General features: G+C 47.2%; 1 protein-coding gene across 2 annotated transcripts in view; it reads right to left on the reverse strand.

The window, feature by feature from the left end:
- CNTN2 (contactin 2) overlaps positions 1–11,228 on the reverse strand; it is a 54,896-nt gene extending 43,668 nt beyond the window's left edge. For both annotated transcript variants that reach the window (XM_050955588.1, XM_050955587.1), the window contains exon 1: positions 11,097–11,228. The gene's annotated coding sequence lies outside the window, so the exon portion shown is untranslated. The remainder of the gene's footprint in view (positions 1–11,096) is intronic.
- Positions 11,229–13,427: the final 2,199 nt, after the last annotated feature.

Here is a 13,427-nt window from a genome sequence, read left to right on the forward strand (position 1 = left end):
AACGAGTGGAGGTGAGGCTCCAATGCTTATTGCTTAGCTGATGCCCAGCTGGCGATGGTTTCTCCTGCAGGATTCTGCAGCTGCTTTGCCTGCATTTGGCAGCCCCATGCTGGAAAGCTGGTCCTGCCAAGGTCAGGCTTTGTCATCTTTCTCCTTGCTCCTTTGCTGGAATGTCAAAGCCCAGAGCTTATGGACAGGCTGCTGGCGCTTGGGTGGTTGTGGTGGTTTTTAACTCCAAGGCATGCCAGTTACTTTTTCTTGGCTGCATTGGGGTGTCCTATTGGTCATTGATGATTTTATTCCTTAATTGAAACTGACTGTTGATCAGAATCAATTACAGAACAATATCTCCTGACTCCCAAAGTGCCTCTAAGGTGTCATTTATGCTGGGGAATGAAAAGGAATTATTTAGCATGGCACATAGGGGTATAACTAGGTGTAATGAGATGAACTTGAGAAAAGGGGAGAATTTAGGCTGTATTAAGAAAAACTTCCTGACAGTGAAATATATTATGCAATAGATAAGTCTTCCCCAAGGCAAGTGGCAAAAGCCGTATCACTTGGGACATGTGAAACTAGACTGGGTGAACAAATCATGCACATGTGCAGTAGGGAACAATCTTTCTTCAGCAGGGAGATGGATGGAGTCTATAGATATGATTTTAAATCTTGTGTGGGCCAGATTCTGAGAAGAGCTCTTAGCACATTGGGAATCTGCCTTTTATTTAGGTGCTTAAATGGGAGCTGAGCTCTTTTGAAAGTCTGGCTTGACAGGTGGATTTGAAATCTCCAGATTGGTATTTTATAGGAGTGGATTATTCTGTGCATTGTGAAAACAGGTGCTCTGCACCCCATAGGTTCTGCTCTTGATGCACCTATACACCTCACCCTAAGTTCAATGAGAGGTTTATTTTCACCCTGAGGCAAAATATACCCCTCTTCTTTCTCTCATGCTAGTATAAGTAGCAGGCAGAGCATTCTGATGTGGTCTGAGCAGGACATTAGTAAGGCTAACAGGCGTAAAGCAGAGTCTTCTAAAATTCCTCCTGTTTTCCTGCTTCTTTTAAATGCTTTTAATTAGTAGTTGGGGAGTTCATTTATGTAAGTCACAGGTCCCAAGGCTGCATTGTTTCAGTGTCTCTGTACTTCTCAATCTTTCCCACTGCTTAGGCCTTGCTCCTGCAAGTTGTTCAATACAGGCAAATTCCTGTGTCTGTGCACAGTTGCATTGACTCCAGTGGTCGGCTGAGGCAGGATCTGTCCACCTACAGCAGCTTGCAGGACCAAGGCCTTGATTGTAGAGTCTTGGGGGCAAGGACTGTCGCTTTGTACATATTTGTACAGCACTTGGCATAATGGATCCCTGTTCCTGAGTGAGATCTCTAGGTGCTACTCTCAGAGACAAATTTAATAAGAGTTCAAAATACCCAGTATTAGAGATGGACCTTGAACCAACACTTCAATGTAATCTAGGTCTGAGTTTTGCAAAGGGACCGTTTTTTTGTAACTGTGGAAGCAGTGTGGCCTAATAGATAGAGCACTGGGTTCGAATCATGACTCTTCCATTAGCCTGCAGGCTGACCTTGGGCAATTCACTCCCCCTCCCTGTGGCTCAGTTTCACCATCTGCTAATGACCTGCTTTGAAAAATGCTTTGAGAGATGTTGATGGAAAATGCTATATAACTGCCCAAACCAAATTCCTGCCTCCCGCCCTGGGAGTGTTGCGTGTTTGGATTCTGAATATGGTTCCTTGAGCCTGTCTCCACTTAATCCTTATAAGTGTAGCAATATTAGGTTTTTATTCCTAAATGTCTGCAAATGTTGATTTCACTGTGTACGCACAAATGATGATAAAATATTTCCATAGATGATGATCTAAATATACAGCTAGGCAAAGTAAGAAAAATGCTGCCTGAGACCTTAGTCTGATTTAAAGATATTTACTTGGTCTATTTTGACATGTCATGTTGACAGGCTTTGTTTGAATGGTTTTGAAGCTTTAACTTTTTGAATCTGTGTCTACTGATGTTAAATAATTTATTGTCTGATCCCCCTTCCCCACTGAATAACTTCCCTCAGTGGTGAAAATTTAAGTTGATTAAAAACAGGAAAAACTGCTAATTCATCACTTAGATGTTTGAGACTGTTTAGGCTAATTTTGGCTCCTGATAGTAGGTGCTGAATTTTGAAACATTAGGACTTCACTATGTCAACATACTGTGTTTCAAAGCCCTTTAGAAATGTGATTGAATTTAACCTCACAACCCCCTCCTCATACAGGGAGTATTGACTATTAACTCCATTTTTCAGATGGAGAAGCTGAAGCACAGACAGGCTAAGTGAGGTGGCCAAGGGCACATGGCTGAGTTAGTAGCAGAGATGGGAATGGAATCCAGGTGTCCTGACTCTGTCCCATGCTCTGTCCATTAGATTTCCAGAAAAATAAAGTCTTTTCAAAAACAAAAGAAGGGCTTTTGGCAAACGCTTTTAATAAAATCTCTTGTTCTTAAAATCTTGCATCAGCTATCGCATGTGCACAGCTCAGCAAAGGGAAATTCTGATTTTAAAGCTTAGGGCATCCACCACACTGACAACTCCCCAAACTACCTGCTCTTCACTGTCATCGTTACCATGGTGGTGTCAGGAGAAACCCTTTGATGTGTGGGTAAAAACAGCCTCCTAGCCCTGAGGTAGTGTCTCTGCTCTCCCAGCTGCTGGAGGGTGCATTGCTTGGCAAGTGCCAGAACCAGAGGAGAGATTGTAGTGATGAGATGCCCCCTCTCAGCTCCCGCCCCTTGGAAAGCCTCAGTAATGTCAAAGGGCTCCAGCATCTCTAGAGCACAGTGACTGCCCTGCTGCTGCAACACTACTTGCATTGTCTCTAAACTTACCATATGGGCCCTGTCACAGCATCAGCACTCGCAGCTCACTGCAGCAGCCGGGGCAACAGCATCCCTAGCTCTGCCAGCACCTAGTTGCAGCACCATCAGCCCACTGCACTGGACTGTGGGGGAGCTGGCCACGCTCACCACGTTGGTGCTGCTGCAGTGCCTAACGCCAGCCCTGGCAGCACTCAGGAAACTGGAAAGTGGTGACCACCCAACGCCCCTGCGCGGATGCACAGGTAGGATAAAGTGTTCATCCCTTCCACCCAAAGCATGACTCAAGTAAAACAATACTTAATGCCCCACTTTTATTTATACCACACTGGACATCGTTGTATCCATGTGATCAATTCCAGCACCCTTTGACCTCCTCGCTTCACTTTCTGCTCCCTACTCCATGATGGCTGGGGCTATTTTTAACATCCAGAAGTGTCAAATAGCCTCCCCCTGAACATAAATAAATAAATAAATAGAGCCTACCACAAAAATCTATCCCTTTCCCCTCCCACATTATGGATCCACCACCAGATTACACAGCTCTAAGAAGTAAGACCGATAGCTTTATAAATTGTACCATAAATAACAAAAGTAAATAATTCAAGTCTTGGATCAGGGTCAGGAATCAGGATCGATATTTTATAATCCTTCCAGGATGGAAACACTTGCCATATCCATTGAAGAGCATGGGAATTCTCCCTTTACCACTGCATTAAACATCCTGCCAGGTTGTAAAATACTCAACTGTACCACTGCTGTCAAAAAACGTGGACCATAGGTCTGTTGTGAACAGGGCACACTTGTAATGAAAACAGCTACAAAAACAAGCAAACGGGCTTCCCCATTACTTGTGTTCCAGCTTTGTTTCTTTCGTTTAGCAGGGGCCACGCTCTGCCTGGACCTCTATATAGCGCACGCAGAGAAGAGGAGGCTGAAAAACATTGCAGTTAAACATATTACATCTGAGGGTACATCTACACTGCAGGGACTCCCCCCCCCCCCCCGCCCCACCTCCCAAAACTCCAGGGCAGTGGGTCTCAGAGTCTGGGTCAACTGACTCAGACTTGTGCTGTGGGGTTAAAAAGAGCGGTGTAGATGTTCTCCTTGGACTAGAGCCCAGGCTCTGGAACCTGGTGAGAGGGAAGGGTCTCAGAGCCCAATGTTCAGCCTGAGTGGGAAAGTCTGTGCTGCTACTTTTAGCCTGTGCTGCGAACCTCACAAGCCCAGGTCAGTTAATTAGAGTGCTGATTCGCTGCTGTGGTTTTTTTTTTGTTTTGTTTGTTTGTTTGTTTTTGCAGTGTAGACCTGCCATGTGATGTCAGCCTTTCTATAAATCAGGGCGTAGATAATTTTTAGAATTTTTTTTGTCTGCCTCTGTTTGCCTCATATGATTTCTCTGTGGTACTTTTTTGTTACTTTCTGAAGTTCTGCTGCTAACCTGTTTCTAAAACCATCCTTGAAACCCCCCTGTTAATTATTGAGTCTTTAGCATGCATGTTTGCGTATATGACAACATTGCATGGTTGTTTTCTTGTCTGAGATAATCTGCTTTGCATTGGAGAACTGGTGGATGGTTATGTGTCTGGCCACGTGCTTTCATTCCTACAGAGAATCCCACATTCAGAAAGGCCAATTGCCCTTCCCAAGAATCCAACCACATGGATGTAGTATTCCTGGGAATAATGTTCACAGAGCGGTAAAGACTCTGTAGTTTTAGAAATCTCACTTGCCAAGGATGGTGGTAGCATAGCGGTTTGTTGAGGAAAGGTATCATGCCCACAACTACGCAGAATGGCTACAGGGAAACCTCTATCAAGCAAACAACCCAAGGGACAAGCAAAATGACAGCTGCCCAGTGGACTAATAATTCTGACTAGTGTATGTAGCACAACTGCCTTCTACTGCAGGGAAACAGAAGTGAGGATATGCATGTCATAGACCCTGTATTGCAAACATTAATTCTGCTTTAGCAAGAGCAATGGAACCCTGTGCATTTGGCTCAGGGAAGATCTGTCCTTGTAGTTGCCCTCAGGTTCCAAGTGGCTGTGAGGTGCAGCATGTGGCATTGTGGTGTTCGGGTGACTGGGTGGATTTGCTACTTTTTGAACAAAAATTTCAAAGCATTTTACAGAGATGGGGCAGCCTTTCGACATAGTCTCTAAAGGCCGGACAAAATTGTGTTGGAAACCTTGGGACTGGTTTAAAGTGGTGGCTTAGGGCAGGGAGTTGCCTATTGGGAATGAGACCTTGGTGCAAGTTCTTAATGAACATAGCACTTGAAAAATGTATTAAGACTTTATTAAAACAAGTTGGGGCTTATATATGTTTTTCTCTTAAAGAGTAAACTTCAGATATGCAATGAAATATGAAAACCTTAAAAAACTGGCCTTGATTTAGTTTATCTAAGGTCAGTTTTCACATGGATGCCCATGTTTGCACGGGTGTGAACGGTGTACTCTGTTGTGTATAGATTCTGCACTGTGTTCAGCTGTTTGTGTACACGTGCATGTGTGTAGGAAATAGTCTCCGTAGCTGTGGAGTAATTGAATGCTCTACGTTCTATAGATCACTTGCTGTAATTGGAGGAGGAAATAATAGTACACATCATTAAAATCTCTGCAAATTCACTCACGTGACAAAGGTCATGGTGGCTTCATTCCTTTGATACTAATTGACATGATAGAGAATAGCATTAATATGACCTAGTCTCAGTCTACTCTGATAGATTGTTCTACTTGATTTAACCCTTTTTTCTTCCTAAAAATCCTGGGCGAATTCATTGATCTTTACTCCTAGGCCATTACTATCTACTTACCTTCTCCTACAATGGGATATGGTTAATGCTACCAGTTCTAAACAGAAAGATACCTCCAGTGATTCATCAGGGCACAACAGTTGACTTGGAAACAGCAGACCCTGTAGCCCAGCTCCCCTGGCAGGGTTAACCTGCTAGCCTGGAGACAGGAGGGTGGGAACTAGCTAAGGTTGCACCTTCAAGAGTCTAATCCTCAAACTTTGAGGTAAAAAAGAAAGAGGAGTGAATGAAGCTGCCTCAGATCTCTTCTTCCTGACAGGATTGTCACTGCAATATCCTGAACATGTGCTTTCCACAGGGGTTCCACTGGCACCTACGCACTAGAACTAGCTCAGATAAAATAACCTCTGCCCTGAATCTTCTCCCACATCTGGATCTCAAACAATTCTTTCCCTTCCCCTAAATGCCATAGTCTGGAACTCATCACCTCTCCCCAGTGTTGCCTAGTTCCATAACAGGTGATGAACCTCAAGTCCATGGCTGCTTCTAGAACTGAGCATGAGCCCTGAGATGTTAAGAGGGGTGTGTGTGTGTGTGTGTGTGTTCTCCCCCCCCCTTCTGATTCTTGTCTCTGGCTGGAAGTTCTGAAATACTATGAGAGAGGCTGTTTTCTTAACCATATCTGGGGGTGGAGAACAGCCAGAAACCTTATGTAAGTGTTTGCTCTTGCATGGCTTCTAGCCCAAATTTGCAGACTCAGGACATTCATAGTGTTTGAATTAGCAACGAAACCTCCTCTCCAAACTTCAAGTCTGAATCTTGTAGACTGAGAGCTTCTAATACCACATCCCTGGGTGGGCTGTTGACAGTGGGAATGGAACCCAGGGCTTCTTAGCCTCAACTATCTGAGCTAAAAGTACATTATTTGCTAGCCAAGGCTCATCAACCTCTGTCTGTGACCCAGATGCTGCTAGAGGGGGACAGAGCGTAAGGCTGCCAACTTTCCAATTTCTCAAAACCAGACACTACAGCTATGGTCAGAATTTTATGTACCAAATACATAGCCACATGTACGCTATCCAACAGGCCCAATACAGACTCACCAGCGGCAGTGGAGAGACTAGCAAGATACAATTACAAATGGGATGGATGAGTGAGGCTAGGGGGAGAAGGGAAACTAGCTTTGACTTGCCTTTGTTGGCATACACTTCAGAGCAAACAGACCCTTCCATTTGTTGCACCACTTGCTCGCCAAGGCAGAGTGCGAGCACCTGGAGGGAGCCCTGGGCCTAGGTTCTCCACAGTGTCCTGCCCTGACGTGCCACTGTGATAGAATGACTTCAGACTGACAGCGCAGGGGCTTCCTTTAGTAATTCCCCCCCCCCACCCCCCAGCAAAGCAAAACAACTTTGAGCTGCTGGGACTGGCTAAGGGGGCTTCCCAGTGCACGAAGAGCTGGTACCTTTACCCAAATCCCCCATCCACCAAAGGCTCAACTCACCACAAAGAGAAGGGGGAGGCTGAAGGGGACAGTGTCTCTCCTGCTCTGTCCAGCAGTGGCAAAGAGTTTGTATGGGGTGGGGAAACTTGCTGCAGCCATGCAGGGAAAGAGGACATGTCCCTCCCCAGCCCAGATGGGACTAGCAGCGGGGTGCCTCCATCTCTGCCCCTCTCTGGCTCTGGAGCCAGTGCTCTGGAGTTAAAGGGGCCTTGGGCTGGCTGGGGAGGTGACAGTAGAATTGCGGTAACTGGACTTTGGGTCTCCAGTCAATACTTCTGACCGGAGACCATGCAGGTCCTCTGAAAACTGGACTTTCCAGTCGAAAACTGGACACCTGGCAACCCTGAGTGGCATGTTGTGTACAAGCTCTCTGGGGCAGGGATTGTCTCTCTCTGACTTGTTTGTACGGTACCTAGCACAATCACACTGTAAACGGGGCGCTAGATGCTGCTGCAATATAAATCATAAAAAGCTAGAGGCTGGAAGGAAGCTGTGTGTGTCTTGTGTTTGAAAGCTAAAGAATAACCATTCATGCCACTGAGGTGATAGTTCTGTGTAGCCTGATCCTACACCTGGTGGCAATTCGTTGCTCTCCAGTGGCTGTTGCACTGCGAACTGGGATGGAAGTCTGAAGTGAGGTGGCTGAAAATGAGGTGAGGTGGCAGAAACCAGTTTTCTGTCTAAATAAATAAATAAATGTGGTTTTGACCCAAATTCTAGGCACTACCACAATGCAAATAATTAATAGTAGCAGATTAAGAAATGAGGGAAAGAAAGACGTGAGAATAAAAGCAAATGAGAGAGGCCAAGAAAATGGAAGGGGAGAAGAAAAAATGAAAGGAAAAGAAAAGAGGGAAGAGTGGAAGGAAAGAAAAGATAAAGAAAACTATAAAAGATAAAGAAGAGAGAGGAAAAGAGGGTACTAGAAGGGGGAGAGAAGACTGAAGAGAATATAGATAAGTGTGGTGTTCCATGGTGTGTTTCCACAGGGCAGGGTGGGGCTGTGCAGTAGTGAGCCATAATTGCAGTGCCCCAGGGGCAGGAGTTTTCCTCCAGCTCACCCCCTGCTACTAGGAGATGCTGCCTCTAGAAAGGCCTGATGCTGAGCAACTCTAGCTTCCATGGACCGCCCTGGGAACTGCAGGTGCTCATCCCTGTGTTCCCTAGAGTGCCTGTCTGGCTCTAGCGAGGAGAGGCCATTTCACCTTGTGAACTCCTCCTGGGAGAGACAAAGGCCAGTGTTCAAAGAGAAGTGAACATGACTTTGGAGGCTGGAGTGGAGGATCACATAAGGTCAACCCCCTGAGCTGAATTTCTTTGAGTGTTTGCATTGTTTTGGGGCAAGATCCCACTTCTGCCAAGAAACAGACTTCTGAAATGTAACTTTATCACTCTCTAGACCTAACAGCGAATCTCTAGTGAGCTTCTGCCACAGGGGGACTTGTTGCTTACGCTGTGAGGACAGCCCTTTATGATGGAACAGGAGTCTGTGCCTGGGAAAACCCACCCTTGGCCTGTGAGGGATAAAACTCATGGCTGGAGGAATTTTGGATTTTCACCAATTCATGGGAAAAAGGGGATGTTTTTTCCAGCTTAGCTCAAGCTGAAACCACACTGTAAAGTCAATGTGAGCTTTTCAGGCTGACAGTGTCTGAGCAGACCCACTCTCCTGATCACCCAGTCCTAAAGTGTTTTAGAGTACTCGGTGCAAGCCCTGCAGCCTCATTGATATTGTAAGATGTAGCATGCTAGACTGTTACTGTAGAATACTATGATACATGTACTTGAGGATAACTTTCAAAAGTTACCCTCAAAAATTAGCCTTAATACTGTCTTTGCAACATGCAGGCACCTTGGGGGGAAAAGATTTTCACAAGTGCTTTAGCTATTTAGGAGCTCAATGAAAGTCAGTGGGACTTGTGTGCCTGAATTCCTTAGACATCTTTTAAAAGCTTCCTCTTAAAGTATGCGTGACCTGAAACACTTCAACTTACACTGCTGGTAGATTAGAATGAACATGTTGTGTGTAAGGGATGCAGGCTCTTTGGAAGAAGAGGATATGGTGCCAACTCAGAGTTTGGCTATCACAGTCCTCTGCTAACAAGTCAAGGTTTGCCAGTTTTTAAACCCAGCCCCTCTCTGAATTGGGGTAGCTGGGAAACAGTCCAGATGGACTCTTTTCTTGCCCTGCCTTGTTGACTGGAGAGGATTCAACAATGAAACTTCCACTGACCTTCAATATTACCTTACCGCGAGTGCACCTTTCACCCAGCACTTTACTGATTCACTGATCCACTCTCAGCCACCACTTGGTCAGCTCTTAGTAGCTGATTAACAGGACACTGCTGTTTAGGACAGGAAGTGAAGAATCCAGTTGAAACAAAAGGAGGCACTGGTGTTGGGCTAGCATGTGTGCATGCTCTCAGCCGCCAATGCTCTTAGGCAGTGTCACTAAATGATTAGTGGCCCCTATTGGATTTAGGAAAGATTCATTTCCAAATTGCTGTCTTCTCGGTAGCACTGGCTGATGCTTGCTAGTTGCATCAGAAAGTGAGGTTCCCTGCTCAAAGTTGCACTAGAGCAGGGCTGGCGAGGGAGGGGAATTGCCCAGGACACTGCTGGGAAGGATTTTAGTTCCTGTCCAAGGGATCAACTAGTGTTCCTTTCTTTAAAGAAAAATAAGCTAATTTTAAATGATCCTCCCTACCTCCTCCCCGTGATGAAATAAATGCATGATTCTGAAGTCCTGCAGAACCTTTTAAGCTGTAGGGAAGTCAGTGGAACAGGAGTGGATGGGATAATGGAGGAAGGGGTGGGACCCACATTTTAAAACAAGCTGCAGAGAACAGCCTCCGCCACTATTGCATTCACCCTGGCACTGACCCCGTCTGAAGGCCTGGGTGCAAAGGAGGCCTTAGCCCCTGCTGCCTGTGATCTCCTGCTTGTCATCCATCCCTCTGTCCTCGCTCCTACTTGATGTTGCAGGCCATGCATGGGGACTTTTATCTGTAACTAAATTCAGGCAAACCCCACTGAAAATCACTGTGGCCCCACCAGCGCCCTGTGCAGCTGTAGCACTTTGTAGCACCCAGACACATTACACAAGCCCTCACTGGCCTAAAGCAGGAACAAGTATCCTCTGTGCACACAGAAGAGCCAGAACTTTTGCCCTCCTCCTTGAGGGTCCTAATTAGGAGTCCTAATTAGGCGCAGGGACAGGAGGGGGGATGCTGGTAGCCATGGTCTTTCTGATCCCCTCTTTCTGCAGTGGAGAACTCAGGTTCACCATACCCCTCTGCCTGCACCCTGCTCCAGATCTCTCCCAGCTTATGTTTAAAAGCTGCCTTGGGTGCAAGCCTACCGAGTTCTACAGAGCGGGCAGGAGCATTGCCTTGGTGAGCCGCTCTCTATGCTCCCTGCCCTCCAGATCAGAAATTCAGGAGCTGAGATCATAGCAATAGTCTCTTTAAGGTGCCACCCCCACCATAATACCACACTGTGAAAGCAGAGCAGTGAAACGCAGCACTATTCCACACACGCAGCCTCTGCTTTACATCCCTGTTGATTTTTAAACTGCTGGATGAGGGTCTCTCTATTCCTCCACCAGAACTGACACATTCCTGGACATGTTCTTTGGATTCCCCCCTCCCACACATGTGCACTCCACCCTCATTCCTTTTCCAGCACAGCCAGTGCCTGCATTTCCTGCAAAATGATCACCATCTGATAAATGCACAAAACCCACCCCATGCTGTTGCCTTAGACCATCCTCTTATGGAGCTGGTGGGTGGCTTGCAGGTGCCCTACGAGATGTTATCTGTGCCATATTCCCTGGAAAAGATGAGCATCACTCAGGGGTTGCTGAAAGTTAGCTTAGCTTAGAAATGGTTCCCTGAAATCCACATAATTCTCTCCCCACCCCGAATCAAGGCGCAGAGAAGCAGAGAGACCACTTACCTTGGGCTGGATGACACGTGTGTTGATGTGTGTGTGCGTGTGCTTGGCATGTATGCAGGGGAGATCCTAGAGCCCTCGATGCTGCAACAATCTTCCTCTCTCCTGCCCCTCCTCCTCCAGGCGAGTTCTTGCTTTGTGCTGCTGCTTGTCTGTGTGTGCCCAAAGCCACTGCAGCATCTCTGCATAAGGATGTGCTCCTCCCTCCCCTGCTCACTCACTCCCCCTCAGCCAGCACTCTGGGTCCCTGGAGAGTGGTCTCTCACTCCAGTCTTTACCTCATTTGCCTTGGTCCAAGGACCAGTCGGAGAGGGAGGGCGATTTGCAGCATCATACATAATTCATACTCTGCCTCAGCCTGAGCTGCTGCTGCTCTCATCAGTCTGGATCAGAAAACCCTTGCCCTGAATTGATCGTCTCCGGCTCCTCACCCCATCAGTAGGGCAGAGGGAGGCACATGGTGCGCGGGAGAAGCAAGTGAAGGGTTAGAATTCCAGGGTGTCAACTGGGAAATGAAGGGCTCCGTGTCCCAGGCTGGGATGTCCGGGTGAATTTCCCAGGGGAGGGTCATGCCTCACAAAATGTATTACCGGGTAATAGACACAGTGGAACCCCCTTAGACTGAGATCTTGAGGAACCCCACTGAGCAGGGCACAGAATTATGCAAGCCTTGAATTGTTGGCTCAACACCTTGTGACATGCTGCTGGTGAGGAGGATACTCTGCTTGCAGCCAAGTTTACTTGGAGCTGGGGAGGAAGGGAAGTGACTTTAGGTCTCAGGCCCATCTCTTAAATACATTCAGATCCAAGTTTTCCACAGGTATGGAGGGAGAGAGGGGCAAGTTCTGGTTCTGCCCCATTACAGAGAGAGGGCTAACGTCAAAGCTCAAACCCAGTTAATAAACTTCCTCTCATGTTCCGGGGCGGGGCTGGGGTTCGGGACTGTTTCTGCTGCCTACAGAAGCCGGAATCTCTGCTTTGCACCAGAAGCAGATGCTGTAGTGATCTCAGCTGACATGCATCTTTGTAAATGTTATTTCTATCTAGGTGTATGTCTGCCCCCCATGGCAGGGGTGTCTGAGCACCTCACAGATAGTAATGGATTTATCTTCCCAGCAGCCTTGGGAGATAGGAAGGGAAGGATCGCTATCCCCAAGCTGCAGATGGGGGAGTGAGGCACAGAGCATTTAAATGACTTGCCCAAGGTCCCACAGGGAGGCTGTGGCTGAGCTGGGAATTGAATGCACATCTCCTGTTCCTAGCCCAGTGCCTTAACGACGAGCCCATCCTTCCTCCTCTGTAGCTGTCACAGATACAAGGGGGAGGTGAGACATTTATCAAGGTAAAACAGTTCTGCATGTAATGTGGCAGGGATGCCCATGAATTAGCAAATCTGCTCCACGATGCTCCGAGGGCACTGAAACCCCAGAGAGGGGGATTTCAACACACGCTGCGTCCCAGGGGCCTGCACACACAGTCACTGGTTGAATTAAGGTTCAAACCTTTTTCTTCCCCGCTAACAACTGAAAATATTTATCCTCCCCCAAATCAGAAATGAGATGAATAAGGAAAATAAAAGCAGAGTATCCCTCTGCCCCCACATTCAGGTCTTTCTGTTCACCTGTTTACATAGCCAGAGCATTGGAGAGGGCACTGGGACCCTGATGTAAGCAGGTGCAAGGCCGCTGACTTCAACAGAGCTGTGTCGGTTTCCACCAGGCTGTGAATTTGGCTCATGAGTTTTCTCCACAAGCCACGGAGACAGGAGGCATCAGATGCAGCACAGGCATCAGGGCATGGCTGCTCACCTTGCTTCCACCCTGGAGAGATCCCTCTGCAGGGCAAGACAGAAATTCACTCTCCACAGTCCATCAGTCCTTGGCCTCTCTGCTGAGACTGCCCAACTGGGTGCTGGTTGGTTTTATGATGTAGATGTTTGTCCCTGCAGGGGCTAGGTTGAGATCCCAGACTCATTTCACACAGCCCTCCTCCCCAAGCAGCCAGTGGTTATTATCTACAGCTGTCGCTACCACCCGGAGTTGCATCACGACTTTGGCCTGGCCTCCTCCTCTGCTCCCCTGTGCTAATTAATATATCCCACCATGCTGCAAAGCACACGGTGAAACAGGACACTGCTGCCAGATGGGAACTCTTTGCGCAGCCCTCGGGGTGTGCTGGCCAATGATGAATATGCCCTGAACTCCCATCCGATGGCAACACAACTTAGGGTGGCTAATCAAATAGCTCTCGACTCAGACTGTGCACGTTTCTGGATTGGGAGGGAGAGACAGGGGAAGGTTGCAGAGACCCCCCCCTCACTTTCTATCCATTCCA

This window comes from Gopherus flavomarginatus, chromosome 5 (genome assembly GCF_025201925.1).
Source record: "Gopherus flavomarginatus isolate rGopFla2 chromosome 5, rGopFla2.mat.asm, whole genome shotgun sequence".
Lineage (NCBI taxonomy): Eukaryota > Metazoa > Chordata > Testudines > Testudinidae > Gopherus > Gopherus flavomarginatus.